This window comes from Mycteria americana, chromosome 3, assembly GCF_035582795.1.
Source record: "Mycteria americana isolate JAX WOST 10 ecotype Jacksonville Zoo and Gardens chromosome 3, USCA_MyAme_1.0, whole genome shotgun sequence".
Classification (NCBI taxonomy): domain Eukaryota; kingdom Metazoa; phylum Chordata; class Aves; order Ciconiiformes; family Ciconiidae; genus Mycteria; species Mycteria americana.
Genome location: NC_134367.1, coordinates 98,450,869 through 98,469,744, shown reverse-complemented (window position 1 = coordinate 98,469,744; position 18,876 = coordinate 98,450,869). Strand labels below are relative to the sequence as shown.

At 41.8% G+C, this 18,876-nt stretch overlaps 1 protein-coding gene across 1 annotated transcript in view; it reads left to right on the top strand.

The window, feature by feature from the left end:
* Window positions 1-8,250: 8,250 nt before the first annotated feature.
* Window positions 8,251-18,876, top strand: part of SOCS5 (suppressor of cytokine signaling 5) — a 63,754-nt gene continuing 53,128 nt past the window's right edge. Inside the window, exon 1 of the mRNA XM_075496244.1 lies at window positions 8,251-8,411. The gene's annotated coding sequence lies outside the window, so the exon portion shown is untranslated. The remainder of the gene's footprint in view (window positions 8,412-18,876) is intronic.

Sequence of the window (18,876 nt, the reverse complement as noted above, 5' to 3'; positions counted from 1 at the left end):
CTTCCTCCGCAGTAAATAAAAGAGCCTCTGCTGATTTCAGTGAGAGCTGGGGCATACCCCCATAAGCAATGCTTTTCTTTCACATCTCTGTGTTCAGAAAACAGTTCAGTACTTTGTGACAGTTCCTAACCCACTTTAAATATGGAGACCTGAATGGAAGAAAAGAACTTTAATGTTAGATCAAACCAGGCACACGAAAGTGCCTCAATCAAGTTCCTTTTAGGTCAATAGGAACTTTCCATTGACTTTACTGGGCATTGAATCAAGCCAGATAAATCAAAGCCTAGCCATAAATTTAAAATCCGAATGGAATCTAAGTAAAACTGATAGCCTCAAGAGAGGTCCTAGGTAATAAGCTTCATATATTGCCAAGCCAAAATTCAGAGGGTATGTGCGCAGCAATACAAAAAATTTAGGCAGAGTGGATTGAAGTGTGTGTGGGAATTGCTTTGTTGCTGAAAGCATAAGTGAGTAGATTTAAACATAGCAGCCAATCAAACTTAAATTATCAGACATATTTTTAGGCTATATAATGTGTAAAAAATACTAGATGCATCTTTTGACCAAGTTATTGCTGCAAGAAATATTTTTCCAAAGGTCCTATGGAAGTAATATCTGCAGCTCTGGCTGCAGTCCGTGTCTGCACATTTAATCAAAAATGACTCAAAGCAGGACTTGTGTAATGTCAGTAATAGATGTGTCAAATCAGGGCCTGCGAATACTCTACACAAATGACATTTATTAAGACTGGATTCTGTTAATGACACTGCATAGGACTGCATTTGGCAAGCAGTACAGATAAAATGTAGTAATTGTGCACTGGCAGTTTGCCTGCTTTGTCCTGCTGTCACTCAGATATGCCCACAGCTTTCCCCATTTCAGTCCTGACATGCTTTTGTGTTTCTGGTGTCCTTACTTTTGAACAGAGTTACTGGTCATGATTACAATAATACCAGATGGTTCCAGTGCAGATGAGGTCTGAGTGACCCTAGTCCACAAAAAAAGAGCAAATGGAAACTGCTGCCACCACAAGGTGAGGTACAACTGTGTGTGGGGATAGATGCCAGTGTTGCTACTGTGATTTTGCCAAAATGTCCAAGTACCAATAAAATATCTACATGTGACCAGAGAAGATGGAAATGGCATCCCTAATTCTGGGGGATTCTTCATAGAAGCAATGAATAATGATTCAATTTTGAGTCTCTGGCTTTTCTCACATTTCACTTTCTTCAAAGCTTTGTTTTGGACCAGGCTGTTTCTGCTAATCCCTCATTGTTCTGTGGGAGAGCTGGGAGTTTCATTTAGTATTGTAAATGTTTATTCGGGTCTACAAGTGTTACTGAAGGTTTTGCAATGACTCAGGAGAGCTCAGACGGTGATTCATCTAACCTCTACTGAAAATTCTTTCCAGAGCCAGGTCTCCCAGACTGAGAATGCTTAGTCCTACGCTCTCACGCGCTGTATGCCAGGCTTTGAGATCTGATTCATTCCTTTAGCAGAATCCTTGAGCCTTTTAACTTGCATGGCTTTCAAAGTGATAAGATACAATTTAGCTTTTAGTCTTAAAGTAGTTCTTCACGCAGTATTGCTATCACTTCAGCGTTTTCCTACTTATTTCTTCCAGCAATTTATCCTCCAGGTTACTATTCCCCTTTACTTCTTGCCTAGCCACGTCTTACACTCAGAATATAATGTTCTCCGTGACTCATATTCCAGGCAAAATGCCATTCATCCTAATAGAGTGAAACAGAATATATTTTCCTCCTATTAATTTACCCAACTCTGTTTTTTGTTCAGATCATTTTCTGTACTTTCAAATAAATCTTATTTGTTCCTAACATCTTCTAGCTGAGGATCTCATCACTCTTTAGAGTTTAACAGATTATACCTTATAACTTCACTATGAAGCATGTAAATACTAAGATTTGTTGGGTTTTTTTAAACGAAAAATTCAGATAGATAACTTATAAAATTTGTTAATGGTTATAAACTGGTAAATGAGCTGTGATCTGATTCAGTATCTCATTATTCCCTAGCCTGAGCTTAACTCCTTACTTGGTACATAAGCAGAGTTTCCTAGGTGAACATGTGTGTAAAACTCACAGTTTTGGAGGTGAAAAATCTGGCATGATCTGTATCACATAACAAGTTTAGTTTTAAGTTGGGAAAGGAAGTTAGGAAACACAGTTCTGACACCCATGGCCATTTTAATGCTCTATAACAGTTCTATATTGTAGGTTGAAATACTGATGTGGTCTGTATCACAAAATGGCTTTATTTTTGTAAGCTGCTTGCCAAGTCTAGAGGATGAGCATCCACTTTACAGGCTGCTCATAGATGCACCCACCAGTTCATCCCTTTTGAGCCTGAACATCGAACTGTGAGCAGTAACTGTTTATCTCAGCCATTCCTGGTAGCTTTTGAAGGAGAATTATGATGGACCTATTTCCAACCTCTTATTGGGAGTGATGTGGTTGACCTGTGCATTATGTACTATTCAGGCATATCTAGTGGATACGTTGTTATTTTTCCTTTTCTCTTGTCTCCAGTAAAAAAGGGTTAAATTAAAACCATTTATTTGATGTTTTGCTTGCTAGTGGGGAAGTTTTGCTTATTGAGCATTGCAGCAGTATCCTTTAGTTTGCAGGTTCCTGGCTTTGGGCTTGAGCTGATGCTGTGTAGGTGGTTTTGTAAGGACACCTAGAAATTGAAGTTAGCCTATTGAAGCTAATCAGCCTTTGGCAGATGATCTACAATTACAATGTTAGGAAATGAGACTCTGTCTGCGAAGGAGTGCTTAAGGCAGGACTGCTCAACGTCTGGGCAACAAGGCTGCATTTGGCCCACAAATGAAGTACTACTCTCCAGCTTGTGCGCATCCCCAGATCGCGTGAATTGTAGTCATGTGTCAGCAGTACTTGCCTACATAGTCAGGACCTCCCTGGATTTCGGGGAGTGGTGTCGCAGCAATTAGCTGCTCAGACAGACACGACTTGAACCTTGAGGTGGCTGATTCTCAGAACTGGGTTTTTAACCAAAGTCCTTATTTCCATTAGATGCCTAATGAATGGGTAATAGATAGATCTCCTGTCACTGGCCCTCTCTTTCTTTAAGAATATTTAACCTAACTTTGCAAAATGTAACTGTGTCAAAATGAGATTGAAAATGACTCCATCCTAGGAACCTGATGTACCCACGTACTATAAGAGTGACACAGTGCACCCAGTGGGCATGGGAAGTAATGCTAATCTGCAGAGGAACTGCACAGGAGGTTGTGGATTTACATTTGTTTCATAAGCAAAGCAAAGCAAATTCCCAAAATATTTCACTACAAAATGTTTTCCAATTTTTAATGGCAATCGTGAGTCTTTTCTAAACCTTCTCAGTGTCTCAACACTGAATTTAGTGGAGATCAATCACACAAATGTCAAATAGGCCACTTCACTTCTGATTTATAAGTACATTTATGGATTGCATTAGTGCTCTTGGCTACAGAATCAGATCAGAAGCTGAATGCTCAGCAGACAATCTGCCTTACTCATGGCCAAATCCTTTCCAATGTCACATCTTCACAGGACAGATCTTCCAGCTTTTACCTGTTGTCTGAATATGATGGGCATGCTTTCATCCTAGATCTATAACTTTATGCTTGATTATATCTTCTGCTTGTGTCCAGCTGACCATGCCACCCAGATTATTCTGTATTATTGACCTGTCTTCATTCTTCACAACTCCTGTAATCTTTGTTGTATCTCTAAACATCATAATCAGTTAAGCATAGGTATACTGTTGTTTTCCCTTTGGTATGTTTGTCTGTCCTATGCACCCTCCCACCACAGCTTCTGTGCACAAGTTTGTTGAGGCAGCATAGTTCTGGTAAAGGCAAGATGTACAAGCAACGCGGTGCCTTCTGTTTGCTCAGTCTGCTTTATGGTGGACTACGTCACATCATTTCTGTTGCCTATGGACTGGGCCTCACTCTGTAAGTCTGTAAGCCTACTGGTAAGAGATACCTGTAGTCTTGCAGACCAGTCATCTAAAAGTAACTTGATTTATTTACACACATGATGCTGCCACAAAAGACACAGAGACACAGCACTGCATAGGCGTCACAGCCCAGTTTCCAGGGAACAATTTTACATAAAGAGCGCATCCAAGGATTCTTCTTAAAGACTTGGGTCAGAAGGATTTAAGAAATAGTACTTACTTCCCCACTGAGAAAATAGAATCTCTGTCCAGCTACATTAGCATCTATGAGAGGTTCCTTATGAGAATCCTTCTGATCGCAGGACCAGGATCTAGCATCTGTACTGACAAATAACTACATGAATTGAGCCCTTCCCCCAAGACTCAGATAATTGCACCCTCTTGCATATCCTTGGCAGACAGAAATTCCTCTTCCCACAGAACTCCAACTGTGTACAAACAGGAAAATCTGGACTGGGAAAAGAGAACAGCGTCAATAACTTGAAACAATAGAGTATCAGAATAAAAATGCTAATGACGTGTCAAATATTCCTTCTCTTTTCATCCTTTCTTGCTAGTAATTTAATAACAGTGTTCCTGCAAACTATCAATATCATTATCTCACAGAGAATAGTCTTATACAAACTGCCTCAGGAAAGTAAGATACTGGCTTGCAGAATGGCTACAGATTTTTTCCCCAAATATTGCTGTAAAACAGTACACAGTGGATATTATGCATTTCTGATTTAAAGTTATGGTAATTTGTTTCTCATTCCTTAGAATTTGGTCATATAGTGAGACCAGTAAGACTATCAGATGAGCAAATATGAAATTTTCTATTCAAGAAAGCATTAAATCTAGAAAAAGATATTTTTATCACGTTTGTTATTACGTAGGCACAAATACAGTTTGCAGCCATTTGCATTTTTTAATCTTGCAATCAGTGTCCATAGTTAAGTTATAAAATAGGTCAACTAGTTTTTTTATATCCAGCAAGAACAACCAATTTTTTAATTGGAAACACCTTTTTGCAAAGTTTGGCTTCATATGCTAGAGCTTAAGCCAAACTGTAAGTGTTAGGTAGGACTCCGATCTGAGGAGTAGGGTAGGACTGAGGGTAGGGTAGGGTAGGACTCCGACTACCTGCTTGCCACAGGGCTTTTATAGGATTCTTTGAAGCACTTTGTACCAGTTGCTGTTAGAGAAAAGGTTTTGGAGTAGATGAATCTGGACCTGCCCGTGCTGGTAACATCCCTGTATTGAAACTTCATTTCTGAATTGCTGTTCTCTCTGTAGACTCCAGCATTAAATTACCCATGAGTTCACTTGGGTTACTATCATCTTGTACAGAATTTTTTTCTGTCACTTCCTAGGTAATGAGAAATTTTAACAGTAGATTTTGAACTAATTCACAGAACCACACAGAGACCAAATTACGCCAGTATTGCCATTAACTGGAACATTTTTCTTTCTTTTAAAGTCAGCTTTTCTTTATGTGTGGACCCTTGGCACCATCTAGTGTTTGAAAATGTAGACCAACTCTAGCCCACTGAGTCACTACGAAGAGGTTTCAGCTATAATAAAAGCTAGTGGTGCTCCGAACCATCACCTAATTCATTTCACACAATTACGTTTTGCCAGTTACAAAATACAAATATACCAGGCCAGGATATGGAAAAGACTTTCCATGTTCGTGATTTGCAATCTCTTGTCTCTCCCATGATGTTACACTGGAACTAATAGATCAGTTCAGTGTCAGAAATGGGCATCTATGTGTCCACTAGTGGCAAATGTACAGTACTTTTCATGGAAATAAGTATGGTGTTAGATAAATCTTCAAGCACAGCTTGGATGGAGAAAATTATTTTCTGCTCCATTTCTAGATTAGTGGCAGCTTCTGACCCAACCATAACAGCAGCCCTCCGCAGCCTAATTTAGCTGCTGATTATTCCTCTTTCTAAGGAATGATGTTGACCTTCCAGTTCTTGCATGAAGTTCTGCAGAAACAGAACCAAAATTACATATATGTGTACTGTATAATTACGTGTGCTACTCTGCAAAAATATACCGACAAAGTTTTCCATCAACAGTTTGCACTTCATGAGTTTGCTACCAAAACATTTGTTTTAATAAGATCAGTAAAGTGTGTATAGTTTTAGCATAGAATTCTATGGCTTCTACAAAGCTGAGACAGTGTAGTCTCTGATTTCTGGTACCTCGGGACCATTACTTGCAGCAGCTGAGTGAAAAGATCTATGTGAAATGTACAGTATGGCTAGCCAAGTGTGAAAGGGAAAAATTGCTGTGATAGCAAATTACGCTTCCTTCTATGTGCTATGCAAAATGTGGTCAGGCAAAAAAAATTACATCCCCTTGTCAGTTTACGCCAGGCCGAATGAAAGCCAGGGAGAGGAGATATAATTTTTAACTGATAGCTTTGTCTTGTTCCTGTGACTCCATGAATGTGACCCAGCTGCTGGTTATTGAGGTGTTGCCAGGAATGGCTGGGAAAAGACAATCTGCTATAGATAACTAGAGCTAGAGGCAGAGGATGTGTGGAAGACAGAGAACAGAGAGGATATTCAGCGTTTAAACTAAACTTTATGGATTCTCATACATGCACTGAATTTGGCTATGCATGGAACAGATTATGAGTGCTTTCCTGGAAAAGTAATCAGCTGGACTAGAGAGCCTGGCCCATCATTAAGGAAATAATTGTGATTGCCTTTCCACGGTTGTTGAAGAACCGGACACCTGGCCTAAGGCTGTCCTGGTCACTCCCTTGCTGGTCAACAGAGAGGGGCAGCATGTTCGGGAGGTGATTCATGCCTTGTTTATGCCTCATTTATTTTGGAATGGGGTGAATCCAGAGCTTGGAAGGTAGTTCTTCCTTTCCCAGACTGCAGAGGAGACCAAAAGGGTCTTAGACACAGCACCAGTTTTAGATCAGTTAGGTAGGATGAATCCTCTACTAAGTTGGAGGTAGAAGCAAGGTGAGAAGAAGACACCTTAAGAAAAGCACACCGTTAGTGGAGTGAACTCCCTTCTCTGTTCTTTATTCAGCATGCTGAGGTATGGTAATTTGTTTCTCATTCAAGGCATGACAGTCTTGAGACCCATGCCCTGTAAGCGTATAAACTGACCTGCATGCACTTGACATCCCTGTTCCCCACTGCCCTCTGCCCATGGACTCCATTTACATTTGTTTCAGTCTGTTTTTGTTGTATTAAACGATCTGATGAATGCAAGGATCTACTCATAAAACCAGTGGCAGGATCAAGCCTTTCTCTGGGACTGATTGCACCCAGGTCTCTGTGCAAACTAATTGACAGTGCTTTACTTGAGCTGCATCTAGTCCGGTTGTGGCTGGTAGATACAGGCCCTGAGGCTCTCTTTCCTCCCAGCTGTCACAACACGATGTGATCTACCCTCGTCTGTCCCTGAGAGTCAGCTCAAGACCCTTACGCAGGGGTTGCCGCAGTCCTTTCTGCAGAGCAGAACCCGGGGTTACTTGGGTTGCAAGCCGAGCGTGAGTCAGTTATGTGGCAGGATTGCAAAACAGACAAATGATGTTCTGGGAAGTGTTAATAATAGGACCATACATAAGCCAAAGAAAAAATTTTTGGGGTGTGTTTGGTGCTGGATTTTTCTTCCACAGCTGGAATAGAGCGTCCTGTTTTGGGCACTGTGTTTTAAAAGAATGAAAAACTAGAGAGAGCTGAGAGAAAAGCAATGGAGATGACAGGCAGTTCAGAAATCCTGAGCTCTGAGAAAGGACAGAAGGAAGTTAGGCTGAAAAAAAAGAGGAAACTGAGGGAAGGGGAAATATAGCAGCCTGCTGAGCACGTTTTCAGTCGTCATGAAGTTGATTCAACTGTTGCCTATGTCCAGTGCAGGTACAAAGTTACGAAGCAATTACCTTAATTTGTAACAAGAGAGATTTGGATTAGCAATTAGTAAAAAATTCTAGTTAGAAGGGCAGTGAAGTAGCGCGAGGGGATGCTGCTTGCAGTCATTGTGGAATCACCTCCATTGGAAGCTGTTAAAAAATAAGCATCTGTCAGGAATAGCTTGATATACATCATTCTGTGTTGGTGCTGGGGAACAGAGTAAATGATACCAGGAAATCCCTTCCAGCTATAGATCTCTAAGTCTTGTTAATGCTGTCAAAATTCAGGAAAACCTGTATTTACTTTGCCCAGATGGAGTGACAGATATGTATGACCTTTCCCATCAATTTAACGATATGCCTACCTTTTTTTTTTCCCCTAGAGCTTGCATTCCTTGGCTCCCTCTGGATGTGCAAATTGCAGTGGAGGCAGCAACCCCCTTGTGCCTGACTACCAACCCGTGAGTACCTGTCTTGGACAAGGACCGTGCTGGCTTCCTCCGTGCATTTCTCACTTCCATCCTGGATCACTGCCCTCATTCTCATCAGAACAAAGGTAATCTGAGCTAATTCAGACGTGTGCACCTGCACTCTGTATTGTATCATACACAGATAATGGCATGGCATGGGCGTTAATCAATGTAATGCCTTGTTTCAGTAAAGAGCCAGTAAAAACTAAATGTGGTGAACCTATTTAAATGTTTGTATCAATCACATATATTTTTAAAGAACGGACCAATACAGAATGTAAGGTCCTGTGAAAGAAAGATACATTCCTCACTGAATTGTGCCATGTAGGGACCACAGGGGCAGGAGTTTACACTTTATTGTAAAATGCTTAAGAAGTTCTCTAGCTGCCCAGATACCTGAAAGACAATAATTAGCTTTTTCTGTCTGATGCAGAAACAGAAGGGGGGGGGGTGGGGGGGAGTTACTAATGGTGACTATCCTTTGGTAAGAGGAAGATGCAATGGAGCCTTAAGAAAGAAACATTTCGTATGCTCCCTTTTATTTGCTTACACAGCTCCTGCTAGAGAGACCATGCCTCCAACACAGACTATAGCGATCAGAATCCAGATTTAAAAGGGATCTTGTACCTCACTTCCTAAGGTGTTTATAATTGTCAGTCATCCTGCAGATTTTACAGCTGATACTAAAAAGAGAACAGTTTATTGCCATATTGTGTCTTGAAGGTTATATGTGCCTACACTCTTTAAATAATGACCTTGTCAGATAAGAGCTAAACAAAGGAGGATAATATAGTAGTTAAGCATGTAGTTCTTCCAGTCCTGCTGTATGGTATTTTAAATAGTAAGCTGTAATATTTAATAAACCAAATAAACAGGCTTCCAAATTGGCAGGCGAGATAAATAGTGGAAGAGCTAGAAGTACATCTGGTAGGATACTTTCTTCTCTTTCTGTCATCTGCAAGGAATGTTTCCAAGACAATAAACTCAGAATTCAGTTGGGAAAATGGTAATTGTTTTCCACTCCTGTCATCAGGAAACTGAAGTCAGAGCAAAGTACTTAACTCTTGTTATCACAACCACAGATGGCCGTAGCATTCCCCCCACCCCTCATACCCCCAGATTGTTTGGTAAGTGTTTGCATTCAGTGAATTTAGCACGTTAGGATAGGTATGTGGACTGTACAGGCAACCTGAATGTTCATGAGTGAAAAAAATTAATACAGAAGTATTACCAAGGGTTGATTGTAGCTGCATGTTACCTTGTATGGACTTTATTTCAAGTTGTCCACTCAACAAGATTATAGCTGGCAAAAATGAGTTAGGACCGAGAGGGATGTATTCAAAGTTCAGGAGTAACTTTCCGGCTTTAATAGGTCAGATTCTGGCCAATTCCATCAATCATTTCAAGGAAAAAGAGACTCCTTCCTGAGCACCCACTGCTAAACCACTAAGTACTGGAGTGTTTTCCAGTTCCTTGGGAAAAGAGCTACTCAGGCTGGAAATGCAAAGCTACTCCTTGGTTTCTCAAAGGATGGAAGTTTTGTTCTGCTACGTCAAAAGGAGCTTTGCTACTGTCTTGAATAAAGACAGGAATTCTTCTCAGCAGGGAGTGACATGGGTAGGAGGCAGTGCTTCCCCCAGCAGTCCCAGAGGAGGGACAGAGCCTGCCTTGCTGGGGAGCAGGGATCACAAGGACTCCTCCTCCATTCTGGATCTGGATGGAGGCTCTCGTAACTCTCAGCTTGGTCTCAAAGGCAAGAAGTGGAAAGGCTGCAGGTCATCCTGCACATAACCTTCTCAGTCCTTTCACCCTGAGTATTAGGTTTAAGGAATATTTTTAAGAAGTTTCAGCTGCTTCTCCAGGGGTAAAGGCATTCCTCTATGGTGGATTCTTTAGCTGTTATCGTATAACATCCTGCCATGGTATCCTTACTGGGAAAAGAAGCCTTCTTTGGAGGCATGTGGTAGCTTGCTGCAGGAGCCTACCAAAGACTGGCTGAGCAGCTACTTCTCTTTCATCTTCATGACCATACTAAGCACCGGGCCCACTGGCATGGGACATCACAGGGAAGAAATGAGAATCTCATCTACGGACTTACTACTCCTGCATCGCTGCTTCTGTCTCCTAAGTAATCCTGTTCAGCTACATACCAGTTCTGGTGTCTGCTCAGTGGTATGGTATGTGAGTTACCTCAGTCTCTGGCTCCTGTTTGTGCTGTCTGTCATCTTTGCAAGGTTTCATGAACAAATAATGGGAAAAAGTAAAGGACAGAGAGGCAACTGATCAACACTGGCTCCTGAACAAGGCACAGTCGGTGAAACGCATAAGTGCAAAATCGGCAACTCCTCTAAAAACAATTGCTTGCATACACAGACCCAGGAGTTGGTGGGCACTACAGTGTATGGATTTCGTCAACTATCCTGTTTAGGTGCAGCTTTGAATAACAGACCCTAATTGATTCAGTTGCCTAATCAGAAGCACCTAGTGTCTTCTTAGATCCTGACCAGTCTCCAGCTGCTGCTGCAAAAGGGCTTGGATCTCCTGTAAGTCCTTATCATACTTGCCAGCCCAATGCAGAGGTCTTGGACAACCTAGGTCATCTAAAATAGCATAGATCCCTAGCTCAGGTCTGTCCTGATCACTCCTAAGATGTCTGTGTAGCTGGGAAAATGGGATACATTTGAAGTTCAAAGCTCACCTTTTCTGTATAGAATAAAATGGTTTCCTTTGTCTTAGTTAAATAGATCATTAGGAGAACTATAAGCCCTTCATGTTTTTGCGCATGAAAGGAAACCCAGAAGGTCATGAGCTGTCACATGCAATGAAAAACCGTAAGTATATAGTGTGGCTAGCATCTGTATGTAAACCACAGTGAAGAGTGCCAGTTTTGATGTCACCTGACTGTTTTCATGCAATCAAAGACTGTGGGGAAAGGCTGATTAAGAATTTATGAGATTACAGTGGCACCGAAGACTGTCACTATTTAAACGTGAGTAGACTCTTGTGAGAACTCAAGCCATTGTGTGTAAGAAGAATGCACTGGTTATATGACTTGCATGCTTCATCGCAGTTTTCTCCATTTATGGGTTTCTTTCCAGAAATGATTTAAATCTGCTTCATGTCATGTGACTCAAGCAATTTCATGAAAGAAGTGAAATGAAATAAAATGGAAATAACCTGAAATCTTAATCATTGCTCTAGAAGCACATGATTTTATTAGGTATCTTACAAGAGTAGGATGACGTGGAGTTCTGAAATCTAAGTCCTGGAATCATGTTATGTCATGTGTAATGGCAAAGAAAAATGATTAATTCTAAACCCCTAAAAATGTTACCAAAAGAGCCCCCAACTTATGATTTTGGGGTGCTGCCTCATGAATTTTGAACACTTGTCATTAGCAATACCAAAATAAGATGTTGGGCTTTAACTTGTCAGGGTCTTCAGGTTGTTATAGCTGTTCAGGCACAGCACATCCTGTGTCTTGCTCCACTGGTCTACACTGGAAACCTCAGTTTTTCCAGTAGCTCCAGGCTGAAGTTCAGCAATAGTGAACCTGGTGCACCAGCAATCCCACACACCTCTCTTACTTTGTACTCCTTAACTTCCGTGAGCTCGACAGGAATCCCCTACACCAAGAGTGGATCTGTAAAGGCAAGTCATTGCAAGATTTCCTCACCCAGATATCCAGACTGAAGGAAAAGCAGCTGCAGGGAAAGGCTTGTGGATTAGGAGAGCGTGACGGCAATGCCACGCTCACGTGGGCAGACCCATGGGCAGCTTGTGGCATTTTGGCAAACGCAGCTACACTTAAGCAATCTTTCACAGCCCTGCTTGACTCTGTTAGAGGAGCAATCACCCTTCGGTCTTTCCCTGACAGTTCCTGATTTCCCTTTGGAGTCATGACCCTACGTACCCTAGTCATCTTTGCTGATGACATCTGGGCATGTGACATCATGGGCTAACTCTGGTGAGATCATCTGCTGGCTGGTAATCAGACTTCTCCATGAATCCAGTGACCATCCAGGCATCTCTCTTTCCTTGTGGGACCTCCCTCAGAGGGAACTTCCCTTCATGCCACAAGAATCAACCAAAACACATGCCCTGCCAGAGGGATTCAGCATGGCTGATGCACATATATGTCAGAGTTCTCCGCAGGCTACCAAGTAAAGCAAATGACAGCTGTGCCGAATGCCAACCTTTTGCCCTCAGCGACATCCTGGATGTTTGCTTTCTGCCTGGCTTAGGGCTACAGCTCAATCAACTGTTCGGGCCATTTTGGCCATCACCGTACTGGCTGCTGGCAAGGCAACCTAATTTGCTGGAGTTGTCAGCAGTAGTGCCACTACTGTGACTAGCCTAGAAGTTGATCTATGACACACAACCACTTGGGCTCTGCATGTTCGCAGGCAAATCAGTTGGTACAATAACTCTGGCATAGCCTTGACTGGCCAAAGCTACTGCACATGCAGCAGTCAATTGCAAGAGTGTCTGGTTTTTGCATCTTTTTGTGGTTTGTTTGGGTTTGGTTTTGGTTTTTTGTTGTTTGTTTGTTTGGTTTTAAACTGGCCAGCTAGCAAGCCTATCTTGGTTCTCTGCTGTATGGACTAGAAAAAATGGACACAGGGAGGCACCAATTAGCCAAAGGCCTGGTTAGCTCTTTTGCAGCCTCTTCTGTGCTTTCCATCAAGGCTTATGTGTCCTGTGTGACACAGGGCATCCACTGTGCTTGGCGGGTTTTGTCACACTTGACAAATCCTGTCTTGGGAACACCTAAGTTTGGTACCCCGTTGTACTTGCTCTAGAACCTCCCTCCTGGGGTCCCAATCTGTCCTGGTTTCCTTCCTCCAGCCTGGGTGGACTGAGAACCTTCCACCTCAGCTGGCCTTGGGGGAGTAAAAAGCAAAGGATGAGGTGAGACAGCATGCCTTGTAAGGTAACCAAACATTCTTTAAAGTATGGTACACACTATGACAAGCCTTGTACTAGAAGAAGATGTAACTCCTGAGAAAAAAAAATCTGGCTTATTATATATAAGAGCCGAAAAATGTTACCCAAAACTGACCCTCAGGATAGGAACTGAAAGAACAGATATACTGCTATGCAGTATTTAGAAACACTCTGACAGACATTATGATGGGCTGTGGTCTCCCAGATGAAACGAGAGCAGAGGAACCAGGCTGTTTCTTGCTCTCTGCCTTCCAGAAGAGGCATTAGACTTGCTCGGATATGCTGTCATCTAAGTCTGGTTGCACTGGGTGGACATGCCTGGAACAGTAGTATCAGGGAAGGCTGAGGGTGTAGCTAGATTGATGCATGTGGCATGCACACTTCTGGTATGCAGTTTCATGAGTTCTGGATAAAACCCCACTTTTCAGTGGAAAGCAAGTCAGTTGGGCTGTGCCAGACCCGAGTCTGAGTGTGTAATGGCTTCTGGACACCTTGTGGACAAACAGCAACTTTGACCTTGAAAGTGGGTTTGAGAGCAAGCTTTGAAGCCATGGATGTATCCGGGAAGAGCTAATTCTGCAGCCTTCACTTCTCTGGAAACTTACTCTGTGAGTCACTTAACTGACTTTCACATCCCTATTTGCTGATTCACACACCAATGTACAGAGGAGAGATGGCAGAAGTAGCAAGTCTGGGATTTGTTTACTTGTGCCTCAAGTCACGCATGCTACATCAAACTACCGGCGTTCTCCTCTAACTTGGATTTTGAATCTGCAATGAAATTTTGTACATATATAAGGTATTGAATGGCTTCCTTATGACCAGGCTTGTCTCTTTTTGACACATGTATGCATTTTTTCTCTCTCAAAAAGCTCCTTCTCTCCTGCAGGGAAAGAGGTAAACAGGCCTGGAGAGAGAAGGACCTGTGAGAACTGAAGGATCTACTTTGCTCTAGATCCTTAGCTCTCCCAGGTGGAATTTACTTTATATGACCATAAAGGCCAGATGCTCAAAGAGCGCAAACGCACCTGCTCATGCGGGTGCATGCAAAAAGTACCTGAGTGGCCACTGTTGCTGCATGACCAAGAGCCTTCCGTTTTTTGTGTGGACAGGCAAGGAGAGGAGGGATGGAGCACACACTGAATCAGCACGCTGCACAAATGGATTGAACAATACATGGGAGGCGAGCTCCGGCACGTGCAACAACGGTGCACTTGAAATGTTGCCATGAAGTCATTCTCAAGGATCTGTATGTCTAAAAAGAACTCTTAAATTTATATGTCAGTTAAGCAGACATCGTTATTTCAAATAATGTTTTGGATTTTTTTTAAATGAAAGGGAAATTATTAAGAACAGACAAGGTAAACAATTATCTAAACGATGAGCTTTATTGCAAAAATATAGAGTGGGCTGAGAGACAATTTCATATGATGCCATTCTAAATCCTAAAAATCATGTTAGAACACTGAAAGGCTGACTGGCATTTAACTGTAATGGAGCTGTAACACTACGACAAATTATTTGAAGGAATATTAAAAGGGCTAGGATCATTAATCTACTTATAATGCTCTCTACTCTCTTGCAAAGCCCCGTGTTCTTCCCTGCTGATTTTTCCTCTAAAGCAAAATAAATGTTAGCAATAATAGTGGCTCATATCACCTTACAAAGCTGTAAAATCATATATCATAAGAAATGGGAATTCTTTGCCAATGAAAATAGAAAAAGATTTTCACATTCTCAAATGTCTTAGCTTTTGGCATTTGGAGTAAAACCAACTCTTTTTGAAAAATAAAGCCTTAGTTTATGGAAAACTTATGTTCCTTAAGAGCCTAGAAGCTATAAAAAGAGGCTTTCTTGAAATCATTGCAATTTTTAAAAACAATAATGCAACTCATATGTTTTCTGAAAGAAATTTAATTTGTTTTAGTAAATATGTCACAAAAAGAGTAAATCTTTCTAGCAAGCCAACATATCATACCAGAATCTGCAATTGTTTTTCAGTGTCTCTCTATTGTAGCTTATTGATGAGATCAGTCAATAAGAGTTTAAGAACATTTCAGAGGTAAAAAAATGTGTTGCAACAGAATGAATGACACATGGGAATCCCACAGCCACGGTGTCAGTGCTGGTACAGTGCCGTGTCAGTACTACTCTGTCCAGAGCAAAGGTAATTACTACACAAAAAGAATAAATCTTTTCAGATTTCCTAAATGTAGCAATAGAGGTGTCAGATGTGTTCAAATTATAGATGAATTCTATGGAAACCTTTACCTTAAAAAAAGTAGAAAGCAAAGTTCGCGGATCTTGGGAAATAATAATTTGAAGGTCATTTAGGCCTCTCTAACTCTGCCTCTTGTGCCTATTTACTGTTCCTCGTGTGTGAGAGGACTCCCCAAGAACACGGGCTCTTTCTCTATGCCTCTTCATCTCTTCATTTATTCATAAGCCCTGCAGCCAGAAAGAGTCATCGCAGATCGTCTTGTCTTACTCTGACATAACGGAGGCACTTGGATTTCACAAATCAAACCCACCACTTCCAGTAGAAAGATACCCAGCCTGGCTTTTGAAATGGCAAATGCCAAGGGGTCCACAAGCCAGCCTTCTCCAATTTCCCTGCAGCCCTGAAGGTAAGCCCAAGAGCTCTGGCCCCCCAAAAGAAGAGAGCTTACCTGTGTGGAGTGAGTGACTTGCAAAAGCATAGGAAAGTAGGAAGGATTCCCTCGGAGTCCCTCTTGCTGAAGGAAAGCTCCATTTACTGGGGCAGAATTTCCTTAAGTTACATGCAGAAGCCCAGGATAAGGGCAGACTATTGAAAATTGGAGGAGAGTGAAAACTCCTTTTCAAACTTTTCAATTTTGACAATATTTACTGCAGATCACAGAAGTCACACCAGCAAACGGAGTATTTTTTTTCTGCCAGAGAATCTCAAATCACACAGCAGTGCTAAATGAATGGAAAAGAAAAATAATAATTTCTAAGCCCTTTTCTTGGCTCACTTCGTCATAAAACACATTTCAGTCATATTACCCAAAGCCCTCTGAGCAGAGTATGAATCTGCCAAATTTTAGGCCCAAGGAAGGGGAAAAATGTTAAGAGAGATCTACAGATAATCCCTCAGATCAGAGAGAGCTGTATTGCTGCACCAGTAGATATCAACCTGCTGCAATAGCACCATAATTCTATACTGTGTGAAAGGATGGCCAAGAAAGTCAAAGATTTCAAATGCATTCAAATTTGAAGGGAAAGTGAAAAAATCAGTTGTCTTTATTCCTGGTGTAATGAATTTCTGCAGTACTTTGTAAAATGCCCTTAATTATCAATGTAAGTTCAGAGCATGCTGAAAAAAGGTATGACCGTCTTTGTAACCATTCTGAAAACATAGTTTAAACACTAATAGGAATGAGCATCTTCCTGACAATGAGAGAACTGCACTGCTGGCTACACATTAAAGCAGAAATTTTGGTCTCATTTGAACTGAGATAACTCAATCACAATTCCAAAGCAGTCAGCAGAGATTTCTGGATTTACTCCTGTGAAAAAGAGGACAGAGCCTGGTCCTGAATGAGTTCATTGCTTTTTGCTCTGCACGCGCAGAAATCATAAAGAGAAGAAGGATTTAGCTGATTTTAATTGAGCACTTTGGCAAAGAGGCAAGCCTATTCTAACACACTTCTTACGTTTGTAGGGATAAAAGGGAAAAGAATAATAGAATGAAACCAATCTTACAGAAAGACAAGTAAAGTTATATAGAAGTCCACATTATTGCTATTAAGTAAAAATAATTTTTAGAATTACTGAGATACGAAACTACATAATCATGGCGGGGGGGGGGAGCCATTCCACTACCAGGAAGGAGTTACAGAGATTTGGGAACACAATTGAACAGCTGTGAAAGTTCATATCTAAACTTGCTATCTTGATAGCGTCCACCACAAGTATACTGCAAGCATTAGGAGGACAAAAAAGTAGTTAATTATAAGCATTATTCCTGGTTGTTGAAAAAACTGTGAAATCTCTGCTGTGACACAACCTGTTAACTTTTAGCATTTGGTATCTTTAAATCAGAATGAGAAGCTAATGCAATCCACCCAGAAACTCAGCTAACAATCTTCCAGCAACTCACCACCAAAATTTAAAAAAAAAAATAATTGAAGGCAGAGTTAAACTGAAACACTGACAAAACTAAATGAGTTCCCAGTAATATGAAAAAAGAGAGCCAAAGTGATATTCCAGATGGAGATTATTTGGAGTTGCAGCAGTGAACTGTGAAGCTAAAGGAATGGTAATAAAGGATGAAAATGAATCTGGCTATTAAACAGGGAACAGGAAACGGTGCCACTGAGAGATGGGTGTGTTAGTCAGCAATGTGGAACGGGATACTCTGTGCAAGAGAATGGTTCCAGAGCTGACAATCCCACAACATGTCAATTCTTTTCAAAGCAAAACCAGCAACTCCTATTAAATATCAGATCATCCATAGTGAGTTATAAAAGCCGACTTGCCCATGCGCTATTGCTTGACAACAGGGAACAGAGACAGGGTGAAACAACTCCCTCCATCCTTGCTCCACAGGCTGGCCAACAGAGCTGCTTTGCAGTACTGACTCTGGGAGCCTCTTGCTGTAGCAGTGGAAGCTGATAGAGGTCCCCACACCTCAGGGAGATGGGTGCTGCAGCACCTTTGCACTGGAGCCCTAAGTCCCTGAAGCTTAGTGGGAGTATCCAGTGAGCATTCACCAATTTCCCCGTCACTCTTAAAGGTGATGGGATAAGGGATAAAGAAGATATCTGGGATGAGAGAGAGAGAGTTTGAAAGGGGCTCCCTGGTGCCATAGGAACTAGCCATAGTCAAGGTCTCAGGTGCTTAGTAGGGCTTCTGAACTTCTGTGCCCCAGCTGGCCAGCCTGCGCTGTCTGGCCAGCCTCCTTCCCACTGGGGGAGCAGCAGCAGCAGCTGGGAAGAGAATCCCAGGCACTGATCTGCCATGTGCTAGGGCATCAAGGCATCCGAATCTTTCCTGAGGCCGGAAGGGTTCATTATAAATGTATTTTATTTCAATGTGATGTTAGGCTACAGATGACACTGACACTTACAGGCTTCTGCACAGCTCAGTTTCCAGTTTGCTCTCACCTCTCTTTATCAGAGACCACCTCCACCCTGCTCCGCTCCAGCTGGATCCTCCACTGGACTCACAGACAGTCTTGTGGCCATATTAAATATTTAACCGAGGGAGTGGCAAAATCTTTTCCCCGCTAAGGACTGAAAGCCTTCTGAACACCTTTAACAGGTCACAACTTGACACACGTCTTAATATTATCCAATAGTAACCAGAAAAATAAATAAACTATGTGTTGGCAAGCAGCCTGAAATAGAATCAGAAGTCACATTGAAGCTCAACTATTTCCCTCTCCCTTGTTGTTCTTTTCTCTATCCCTCAAGAATTTAAAATCTTATTCTGCCTCAAAGCAGCCATTTAAGGCTGAGGTCAGGGAGTAACAGCCACAGCCTTCAAACACCTTCCTTTCTCCCATCGTCTGAAGAGATGCACAGCAGCAGCTGGGAAGGGCCTCGTCCTCCTGGACACAACCATGCCTTGAACTCCAAA